Source organism: Physcomitrium patens, chromosome 23 (genome assembly GCF_059467195.1).
Source record: "Physcomitrium patens ecotype Gransden chromosome 23, ASM5946719v1, whole genome shotgun sequence".
NCBI classification, from domain to species: Eukaryota; Viridiplantae; Streptophyta; class Bryopsida; order Funariales; family Funariaceae; genus Physcomitrium; species Physcomitrium patens.
The window spans coordinates 3,211,294-3,223,427 of record NC_143432.1 but is presented as its reverse complement, the minus strand read 5'-3'; the positions used below and the strand labels follow the sequence as shown (position 1 = coordinate 3,223,427).

The 12,134-nt window shown below is 27.3% G+C and overlaps 1 pseudogene; it reads left to right on the top strand.

The window, feature by feature from the left end:
* The first annotated feature begins 150 nt into the window (after positions 1-150).
* On the top strand, positions 151-7,968 carry LOC112276182 (transcription termination factor MTEF1, chloroplastic-like; annotated as a pseudogene).
* The last annotated feature ends 4,166 nt before the right edge of the window (positions 7,969-12,134 follow it).

Sequence of the window (12,134 nt, the reverse complement as noted above, 5' to 3'; positions counted from 1 at the left end):
CAGAATCTACTCAAAATTCATACCAGTGGTTAGTGACCTGTAAAGTTAAGTCTAAAAAAATAAATTCTCTCAGAGAACTGATATATACGGAGATCTGTAGGAGATCATCCGCTACACAAATATTTGAGTAGATTGAAGGAGATAGTGACAATGGAAGCTCCGAAAGGCATGATCTTCATGCAGCTTGAGGAAGAATATGGAAGGAAATGCGTGAGAATTTACTGCTGCGTAGAGCTGAGTGGCGAGTCGTGGTAAAGAGGCGCTGAGTCCATGCAAGCGTTGATATGTTGAAAGCTGGGTTCCCTTAGGAGCCTTGTAAGGTTGGACTCTTGACTGTACTATGGATTTTCTTTCTTCTTTTTACCCATTCTCCATAGTTTGGTACTCCAAGTTGAACCTTTTTGGAATTTTCTACAAAAGTTGAATCCAAAAGATGCTACAGTGTTTGTGGGTTTTTCTTGATTTTTATAATGTCACTTTGGTTGATTTTGTCTGGGTTTTGAGGTTAGTGTAATTGAAATAAAGATTGGTTATAATCCTTGCTATAGAGATAATTTGAGTATTCTTGTTATGTTAATTACAGCATTTTTTAAACATTTTTTATATCAGAATTATTTGATGAATAGATGTTGGGAAATTTGTACTTTAAATGCATTATAAAAATCCGAGTGATGTTGACGTTTGTCAAAATTGTATTACTTGTAATGTGACAAATATAACATTACTAGTAATACAATTTTGGCACATATACCCTGAAACACATTTATTGGAATTTGGTAATAAATGTCAAAATGTAATTGATATTTTGAAAAGTATTAACGTTTGTGTGTGAAATTTCAAACAATATATATAATGATAGGATTAGTTTTTTTGAAGACCAATTATAACAAAAGCTCAAAGTCCATAAATGAAAAAAACCTTACATACTATAATAAAAAGAATATAGAGAGTAAAAATAAAATAAATATGTATTAAATTTCTTGTTTTAAGTTTTAAATTTTTTTTCAAAAAAATCTCTTTAACTTCCAAATGTTGAAATTTGTTATTAAATCCTTAAATATTTATATTGACATGCATGAGCATTAAAAACTGTTTACTTTTAAATATTAAATAAAAGTTGAAATCTAAAAAATTTAGAGAAATATATCTAATTTGATAGAAACATGTGCCATGATAGACTGCTGATGACATTTGTGGTCAAGAATAATACCTTGAATCCAAAATTGATATTTTGTTTGTACCAAAATGCCTTGATGTAAGAAAATTATGTTGTAATTAAAAAAAATATATCTTATGTCATTTATACTAAAGTTGTATATACTACAAACTCTTGAAGTATGATAAGTCATTTTTTGATGTCAACATTTTTATAACCTCACTTGATTTTTCTTAAATTTAAATTATTTGCTTTAAGATGGCAAAATTTTATCAAACTCTCATTGCATTTTGTTCATTTGGCATCACATATAATTGCTTTGTTAGCTCATTGTTTTCTCTTTTTTTTTTTTTTTTTTTTTTTTTTTACTGATCTTTGTATATTTTAATTTTTTTTAAGGATATTGAAATAAGATAGAATAAAAACCATTTAGATTAAAATATCAATTTATTATATGTCATTTTTCATCAATTAAAAATGAAGATAAAATATTATATCCCATATTTTTAATTAAATTGTAATAGTCATCAAAATTATATATTTAAAAAAAAAAAAAAAAAAAAAAAAAAAAAAAAAATCACACAAATTATCTATATGATTCTATTGGTCAAGTTTTTTATTTTATTTTTTAAATTAAATATCATGGCTTAAAAAATCATCTAATTTAAAAATTGAATAGCTTATATTGCATAAAAGTTTAAAAAAAAAATACTTTAGAATCATCAACAAACATAATAAGTCTTCAAAATATGGAACCTTCAATCAAAGCATGTAGATCTTTTGATTAAGTTTATAATTCAAAGTGGTTTAGACTTTTTTATGCATCAATAAAGATAGATGTTGAATATAACGAATAATTTAAGAAAAAAATAAATATTCTAGTTAATTAATGCCATTCTAACTTGATCACATATTATATTACATTGAAAGATAATGCCAATAATAATATTGAATGTTTTGGAACAATGGTTTTAAAAAACACTTAAATGACATATTGCAAAAAAAAAAAAAAAAGTAAGTATCTTAAATTTTTCTTATTTATATTATGTATCAAAATAAAAAAATAATTATATTATTTAATCTTCAAATAAGATAGTTTTTAGAATATGTACAAAGAAAGCAAGAACTATGTGAGCCTCAACCACCACAATTGCAACTATCTTAGGAACAATAATGATGAACAAAATCTTAGCTATGATGCATAATGGAATCACAAGTGATGCAAAAAAGGAGTAGTTATATAAAAAGAGAGAAAAAATATATACTAATCTTAGAGATGGTCGTTCAATTAGTTATAAGTACGAAAATATTGTTGTATAACATGAATTCTTGCTTAAAAATACATTAGGCATGTAGCTATAGAAGGTAAATAAAAAAATGTAATAAAAAGATCTTACTAAATATAATTGAATCTTGAATAAATTCTAATTAATCCTTAACAAACATCATCAAATTTTAATCAATCCAAAAGAATTTAACAAAAAAACAATTTCTAAAGAAACATAAAAAATTCATAAACTAATTTTTTTAAAATAATAAAGAAATCCTAAAAAAATATTAAAATATAAACTTTTAAAAAATACAAGAATCTTATAGAAATATTAATATAAAAATCATAAATAAATAAAAAAGAACCTAAAGAAATACTAAAATAAAACCTTAAAGAAACAACAAAAATCTTAAAGAAATACTAATATAAAAATCTTAAAGAAATGACAAAGAACGTAAAAAAATATTTAAAATAAAAATCATAAATAAATTCTAAAAAAAATCTAATGAAACTCTAAAAAATCCTACAAAAATCTTAACAAAATCATAATATAAAAATCTTAAAGAAATAAAAAATAATATTAAAAAATATTAAAAAATAAAAATTCTAAATAAATATTAAACAAATCTTAATAAAACTCTAAAAAATCCTAAATAAATTTCAAAAAAATCCTAATTAAATACTAATAAAATCTTAATAAATCCTATACAAATCTCAAAAAAATCCTAATCAAATTCTAAAAAATTCCAAAAAAATTCTAAAAAACTTTTAATCAATTCTTATAGCTATTTTAAAATCTCAATAAATATTAATCAAATTCTAGATCTCATTTGAAATTCACTCATTTTTCAATCTATAAGAAATTAACATGTACACAAAATTTGAAAAAAATTAAACTCATCAATTGAACAAAAAAGCTTCTAAACCTCTTGGATGTTAGTTGCTCTCATTTTTCAACCTAAATGTTGAACTTTCAATAGGTTTTAGGATTAGGATTTTGAAAGATTGCAAAAACCTTCACTAATCCCAAAGTTTATGTATTTGAGACTTTAATCTAATAAAAATTTCATATCTTTTAATCTAATCATTTGATTGACATCATATTTTTCAAACACATTTACAACAAGCGCAATTATATCTTCACAAATTTTCACCCATAAATGTGCTACGAAATTCACAAAATCCTAAAATTTATAAACTTCATTTTATTTCTCAAAATCCAAAACTTCTAAGTATATCTTTTACTTTGTAAAGCCCTCAAAAATTCAATATGCCTTCAAATCACATACAATCAACTCCTAAAAATCCTTTCATACGTTTTTCAATTCCTATTCTGTGATCAACCAAAGAATTGTAGAATTGTTGTAGATACACGATTTTTTGCCTTAGGATCTGATTTTGACCCTAGTTCACAACCAATCCTCTCTGAGTATCAGTTCTTAGTATTTTGAGGTAATTTTTGCTAAATCCTATTCTTAATTCTCTCTTAAAGATGCATAAATCAATTAATTATCTCATCCTCTTTGACTTGGCTCATTTGTGCCTCTAAAAAGTAAATAGAAGTCTTTTCTAAAAAGATAATATTAAGAGTAAAGGTTTTTACTACCTTCCTATTATTAATCCTTATTTTACTACTATATCTTTATACTAGGCTCTTCTATAATAAAATCTGTATTTTTTTATCTTATTTATATAGTTGTATTACCACATAACAATATGTTATGTATTGAGGTTCAAATTGCACCAAGTTGGATAGTATCATATTACATGTATTCTTACTTGAAAATGCACTAGGCAACTAGTTGTGGAAGGAAAGTAAACATGCAACAACAATCCTACCAAGTCTAATAGAATCTTAAATAAACTTTAAGTAAACCTTAACAACCCTAATAAAACTTTAATCAATCCAAAATAAATTTAAAAGAAGTAACAAAAAAATAAAAAGAAGTAATAAATTAATCTCAAAAAAATAAAATAAAATAAAATAAAATCTTAAAGAAATATAAAAATAAACCTTTAAAGAAATAACAATAATTTTAAAGAAATATTAGAAATAAATTTTATTAAAGAAATAATTGAGAACCATAAAATACTAAAAATAGAAATATAAATAAATTCTAATCAAATCTTTATTTAACTCTAATTGAAATCTTAATGAATCTTAACCAAATTCTAGTTCAAATCCTAATTGAAATCTTAATTGAATCTTAATCAAATTCTAGGTTAAATCCTAATAAAATCCAAATACAATCCTAAATCTTAAACCAATACTAATGAATCTTAATCAAATCCTAGTCAAATCCTAGATCCTAAATCAATCTTAATCAATTCTTAATCAAATCCTAAATTTCAAATAAAATACTTAAAAATCCTATAGTAGATTAAAAATTCAATAAAAAATGATTGAATTATTGATTTTGACTCAAATTTTTCACACTTTGTAACAATTAAATTAAAAACAAGTATAAAAAATCTAAAGAAGATTACATATACCAAATAGATGATAACTCCTAAAATCCATTTGAGTGTTGACAAGCTTCCTTCTCTAATCTTGATGCCAATCACCTTAAGCCAAAATCTTTTAAATTCTACCATTAAATATCTTTCAAAATTTATTTATATGTTGGAAATCAAGTCTACTATCTACACACATAAATTTCACTTCAATTCAACATGCAAATTGCTAAAGATCTTAGAAATCCTCACTAACCCTCAAAATCCCATTTCTAAGATCTCAACCCACCTGAACTTCAATAACCTTCAATCTAACCATTTGATCACACTCAAATTTATCATATGCAATAAGAACAACTATAATCACAAATCTACAAATTTTCATCTATAGATCTACTACCAAACTCACAAATTTTTTTCAAATATAAATCTTATTTTTATTTCATAAAACCAAATTCACCGAATACAACTCAAACTTTGCAAAGCTCTTATAAAGTCATTACAAATTCAATTTGCCGAAAACTAACGCTTAAAAAAATTTATGAATTCTTTTTTTAAATTCCTTTCTTTGATTTGTAAAAGAACCCCAGAGTTGCTGTAAGTGTGTAGTTTTGTGTCTCTACAAAATAAATAGAAGTCCCTTCTACAAAAGGTAGTATTAAGACTACACTTTTTATTACCTTTCTATAATTTATCATTATTTTTTTACTACATCTTGACTAGACTTTTCTATAATAACATCCATTTTTAAATTTTTTCACTGCATAGTCATGTTACCACACAACGGTAGTGCTACTACAAACTTATAGATCTTTAATTGACAAGGTTTATGGTTTTAGAGATTACTTATGTAGAACAATGAGCATGACATGAGTTGGTTGTATTTGCACATTGGCAAAAAAAAACTCATATTGGCTTGCATGGTTTTTTGACATGATATGCAAGATTATTGACTTCTTTGAGTCAATAAAATTGGATTTTAAAAATGGAGATATGCTCTCTATTGTAAGAGTTGATATAATTGGTACAAATGTTGCTACCACCAAAATAGTTATTCAAGAGACATTGTGTGAACATTGTTGGCTACACATTTGTAGCTAAAATAGGGATTTTATAAGTTATTAGTTACTAGCTGAAACTTGTCCCATGGCAAAGAGTGGTCCCATTCTCAAGACGCATGAGTAAATCTTTACATGATTTGGAATTAAATTTCTTTGGCAGGTCCTCAGCGCTGGAAATTGCATGGGACGAGGAGAAGTCGCAGACCAATTGGGCGTATCTCGAAAACAGAGTAGGTATACCAAAGCTAAAGTTCCCTGCAGTGGTTGTTCGCTGCACACGGCTTCTGCAGGTAAGCATCCGAGGAAGGCTGGAGCTCTTCGTCATTGCCCTGGAGGGTGTTGGAGCAAAGCGCAAGAATTTAGCCAATGGTGGCCAGTTTTCCCCCACACTCTTCTGCACAGTGTACAGGAGAAGCTGTGTCCGTTACTAGCCTTTCTGCAGGACCTAGGCATCAAAGAACAGGTGCCTGCTCAGGTATTTCTATCTCCTTTTAACCCTTATTTTTCCAGTTGCTTTTGTGTCAATTTGTGAGCGTTAAATTAGCCGTAATTGTGATGGGCAGGTGCTCACGCAATGCCCACGTCTGTTAAGTTACAGCTGAAACCGACGGTGGACTTCCTTCAGACTCTGAGCCTTGCCAAGGTAGAATTAGGGCGAATGTTGACCACTTGTCCCAACCTGCTACAATACAGTCTGGACAATCGTTTCCGCCCTAACATAAATTTCTTTAACAGCATAAGAATCCAAGGTTCAGCGGTACGGGAATTGGTGATATTCTTTCCTAACACTCTGATCCGCGAGGCCGGGTATTATTCAAGCCCCTCGTGGAGCACTTGCGGAGCGTGGGTTTCACCCCTCAGCAGGTTGCTTCCATAGTGATCAGTTATCCCCCAGTGCTCACGCGAAGCATCCGCAACTCAGTGCAACCCAAATTGGATTTTTTTAGTGCTCACCATGGGCCGCCCTCTGAGTGAGTTGGTGGAGTTTCCTGCCTTTTATGGTTACAATCTTAATAAGACCATTGCTCCTCGTCATCGCCGCCTAGGAAAGCAGGCATCTGCTTGTACTCTTGTTGCAATGCTGGCATGCAGCGACCCCAAATTCAATGAGCGCTTCGGTATTGTCTGCGCTTGATCATCGAGGTCAAGTTCTTAGTGAATTCAACATGGAGATTCGTGTGTTACTTTCGCTTGCCTCTTCCAACTTATTCATTTTAACCCTCGCTTTCTAATCATCCATCTAATTGCAAATATCAGTCGATCAAACCAACTACTAAAATTACCACCATTAATAGCCCATACAGTACGAACAGTGGTTCTGTACAACTTACTGAAATGGGCAATTCCAGAAATGTATCCGAAGCACTCCAGTAAGCATTCCTAAATCGATCATTCATGGACTTAATCTCCTAAAACCAGTGTCGGACACAGTGAACAGCACATAAGATGTGAAAACCAAAGCAACATTTCAACAATCAATCAGTTTGGTCTACTTTATTTGGGTTCCATATCATGGCTGTTAATACTTATTCATCCAGATACTCCATAACTGCTTAAATAACCAACGAAAGTTTTTTTTGGAAAGCTTGGAATGGCTGAAAAGGATCTATAATGCACGAGCAGTGTGCAAATATTTCTATCCTTAGGACTAGAAGATGATGTGTAGAGCACTCATTTCGAAAGACAAAATCCAACACGCAGACAAGTCAATCAAATTCTGGAGAGGAATAATGCAGAGAAGAGGCAACTCCGAATACATTTGCAACGCTCAATATCTGCGATAGCTTCGAACACAAGCGAAATAACTGAACCTGAACTTCGTCAATATTGAGTTCCTAAAAACTAAGAAACTAGCCTAAGAAGGATAGGTCTTCACAAAACTTGCACACACGAACTAATTAGAGGAATCAATCTTCGCTTCTCAGCCCATCGCAAAACTTGTGCGTTCACAGCGTCTGAAAGTAGCATCCACCTTCCAATTTATTGTGAAGCTTCACAATTATTTCTCCAGTAACTGCAGAGCAATGTCACACAATGAAAATGAGAGTCACGCCGATACAGCCTCGCATTCTGTGAACTCACTAGAATCTGCTGTAGTTTTGTTGATTAAATTACGTGATGGATCGTCTAAGCATCAACTTCCAGAAATATATTGGGACTATGCATGTGGTTTTGGAGAGCTCAAAGCCGAGTCCAATTAAACTTCAAAATCGCCACATACTACGCATATGCAAATTAATAGTCACATGCTCTGTGCTGCCAAGGACAAACAAATAGATGTCTAGCTAAACTGCATTTTCACTGGTATGAACCTTAGCAATATATATATATATATATATATATACTTACTAGTGGAAATCAGTAGAGTTGGCCAAGAAAAAGATATAAAAGTTTGATTTCTAGCTGCTAAGTCAAAAATTGTTCAATCCTAAAGAAATGTTGAAAGATAAATAAATAAATATTTACCATTTATGTTTCTTCACTGTAATTAGCAAACATAATTTTTATTTATTACAACAACTAAAATAACTAAGTTAAAAGAAATTTAGGATAAACTATATTTAGAGTAGAATTTTTGTCCTTATTATTTTTAAGATATAGGATCTTGATCATGTCTGGAGAACTATATCATGAAAGAACAACCTACAACTATCCATGTCCAAATACAAGGATTCAAAGATCTATTCCTACATTCTTCAACAATTGTCTTGGAGATTTGTTGATGGTCATTGCAAATCCCATCTTTATTGAGAATTGCCTTTGCTACAACTTGAACAAAACCTCTACAAATGATGAACATAATATGATCCTTAGAAGAAAAGCCAATTGTCTATTGTAGTTTCTAAATAAAATTCTTACCTTTATAATTTAATCAACAAGCTATGTGATGACCAAGCAAGATCCATTGCAAAGTCTTTGATGTATAATAATGTTTTACAACAACATAATATGACATCTAACATTGAGCTCTAAGCTAAATGGTGGTAATCTAGAAAGACTTAAGCTATTCAAATATTTGATTAGATAAAAATTATTCTTATTGGATGTATCTTCTATAATTATTATATTTGCATTGAGATAAACATGTAAAATTTTAGGAAATCTTTTTATAGTACACTTGTTCAAATCATTGACATCATAATTATCTGCACATAAAATAAACATGTTAGTAAAATATTCATCTCAAAATATTCTATTCTCATTTAATCCTAAATATATAGCTTAAATCAAATCAATTGATGTTGGACCTCTTTTCATACGTTTTAAAAGAATCACAATATTTTTTAATAGATCTAAAAAACTTTATTCATTTTAAATTTATAAATGAGTATAATTTTAAGATATATTAATAAAAAATATTATATTATTAAAAAAATTCAAAAGTAACAACCTTGTATAATATATATCTTTGAGAATTTTTTAGCAAATAATCAATTTTTATCAAATACACTTTCTAGATGCATATATTTGATCAACTTGCAAACTTTAATATGAGACCAAATCTTTGATTGTCATAAACTAGCATCAAAAATCTCTCCTCTTAAGCCTTTAATAAAAACAAGAAGAATTTGCCAAAAATCTCTATCAAAGATCAGAGTAATTGTGCCAAATAATTTATTAATGTCATTTATGATTACAGAGTTTTATCAATTGTCATAGCATAATGGTAATGTTTCATTAATACTTCATTCCAAATGATAAGAACTATTATTCTTAGCACATCTATATATGATGCATTCTATAATATAATATCTTTCTTTCCATTGGTCTTTTAATTTTATAACTTTGAATCAATCAATAATCCATATCATTACAAAAAAAATCTTTAAACTTATCTCATAGATTTTTTAAATATACAAGTAAACATTGAAAAAAATAATAGCAATCAATAATCTTAATTTTTTTTCTATTTTTATTATGAAGGCTTTTTCTAAGTATTGATTTTACTCTTTGTTATCTTTTAACAATCCTATTTCTAAGCATGTAATCTTAAAATTTGGTTGGAGCATTATATTTACAATACGTAGATCTTCAAATAAATATAATCTATATACTACTATAAAAAGAAACCAAAGACAAAATCTATTTTTTATAATAAGATCAACAAAATATAATCTTCTAATTACAAATCCACATTGTCTTATTTTCCACTTCTTTGAAGTCTTATTTGATACAAAATGCTTTGGAAATCTTTCATAATTAAATTGCCAAGCAATTTCTATAGATTTACACATTTCAAAAAATATTATCTAAGTTGTTTTTTGTCACTTTTTATCACCTAAGACTTAAATTGCATCAACATTTGAAATAAAAATTACTTAATATATTCAAAGAAGATATAATGCCACATTTAAAACTTCTTCATATATTAAAATTTAAAACAAATAATATGCTACCTTTAAAGCTCTAATATATTATATATCAATATATTGCTTGACCTCATCCTCCTCTTTTCTAATTTGTATTATTATATAATCATGTCTTTTATAGTTATACTTATGAATATATTTTATAACTCAAGTTAAAGCACAAATCTCAATGTTAATATGGCAGTTATACATTTTGCTAAAAAAAAGATTATATAGAATAACATCTTGATTGTTTATAACTTAATTACTAATCTTAAAAAAAATTCCATTATTCTTTCTATAATATTAGAAATAGCCATCACCATCTATTGATGTTACTTTTTAATATTTTTTTGGATATTTCTTTCAATATATTCTATCTTTTAGATATGGAGATTGCATATTTTAAGATTTATATGAACCATAAATTATATAAGTGTTAATTGTCTCAAATATATATTTTTTTTAATATGAAACTCAATACAAAAAATCTTATCAATATTGGTTGAATCTTTTATTTTATTCTTTTGTTTTAAAAAAATAAGAAGTGCATGTATAAAAGACCTTGCTTTTGAAACTTAATAGTATGTACTTTTGTAAGTACATTTCTTAAAATATGATACTTATAAATATCTTCAATCAATGCACAATCCTTGAATTTAAATACTATTGCCACCAAGTTTGGACAATCCTTGAGTCTTTATCTTAAAGAGAATATGCTTAAAATCTTTGGCTATCATGAATTTGCAATCATTTTACTAAATATATTTGGATTTTGAAAATATTAATTAATAGATATATTTTATATGCTTCTAACATGAGATAATAGAAGAATTATTCCATATCTTAGTTTTTGCATGTCAACTTCTTGATTTTGCATAACTTCAAAAATATCTACGAGTCCTTGATATACATCTACAAGTAACCTATCTTGATTCATATTGAATTATTTCAATCAATATTTTTTTGTTGATGCCTAAGGATCTATAATAAATTCTTATAGCAACTTTTTATATTATAATTTAATCAAATATTGATCATATTATAAAAATATTTTATATAAATAATATTCTATTTAAAAAATAAATATAATCAATGTATTTTCACCTCCATCTTTATTGATATTTTATATCTCTATATCTCATTTTATTATACCATCTAAGTTTTCCTTGTAAAAATATATAGATATGTATATGTATATATATATATATAAATATATAGTAGAGTGGCAAATATGAAGGATGTTTTTTTACAATTTCATTGCAATGTACCTCCTTTCTATTGAAAAATTATATTTTTCATACCTTCTACTTTTGTTCCATTGCTTGGTACAATAACAACAGCCTCATTAGAAGTTGGAAGATTATAATATTTTTTATTGGCATCTTTAACAAAGTAAAGATGTATTCATATATCATCACCATTTTCTCTTCTTTCTTTTTATTTAGATAATATTTTATGACCTTATTGACAAAAAAAAATAAAAAATAAAAAAATGATATTCTCTAAAGCATTGTAAAAGCACTTATATTATCCAAATTAAAAAATTGTCATTATGTGCCATCCTTGCTTTATGTGTAATATTAAGATTATATATATAAGCTTACATTGTTTGCTTCTATATCTTATTTTGGTATAAGACTATCTATTTGATGCAAAAGCTTTTTAAATATGTAAAAGTTATATAAATCATATCTTTGTAAGATAGTATTATTGACTTTTGCACTTAAAGTGTAAATATATATATATAACAACATATGTCAAGGACATAAAGCTTGAAAAAAGAAATCCTCAATACACTCTTATATCACTCAAAAGAACTAGAAAGTCTCTCAAAGATAATA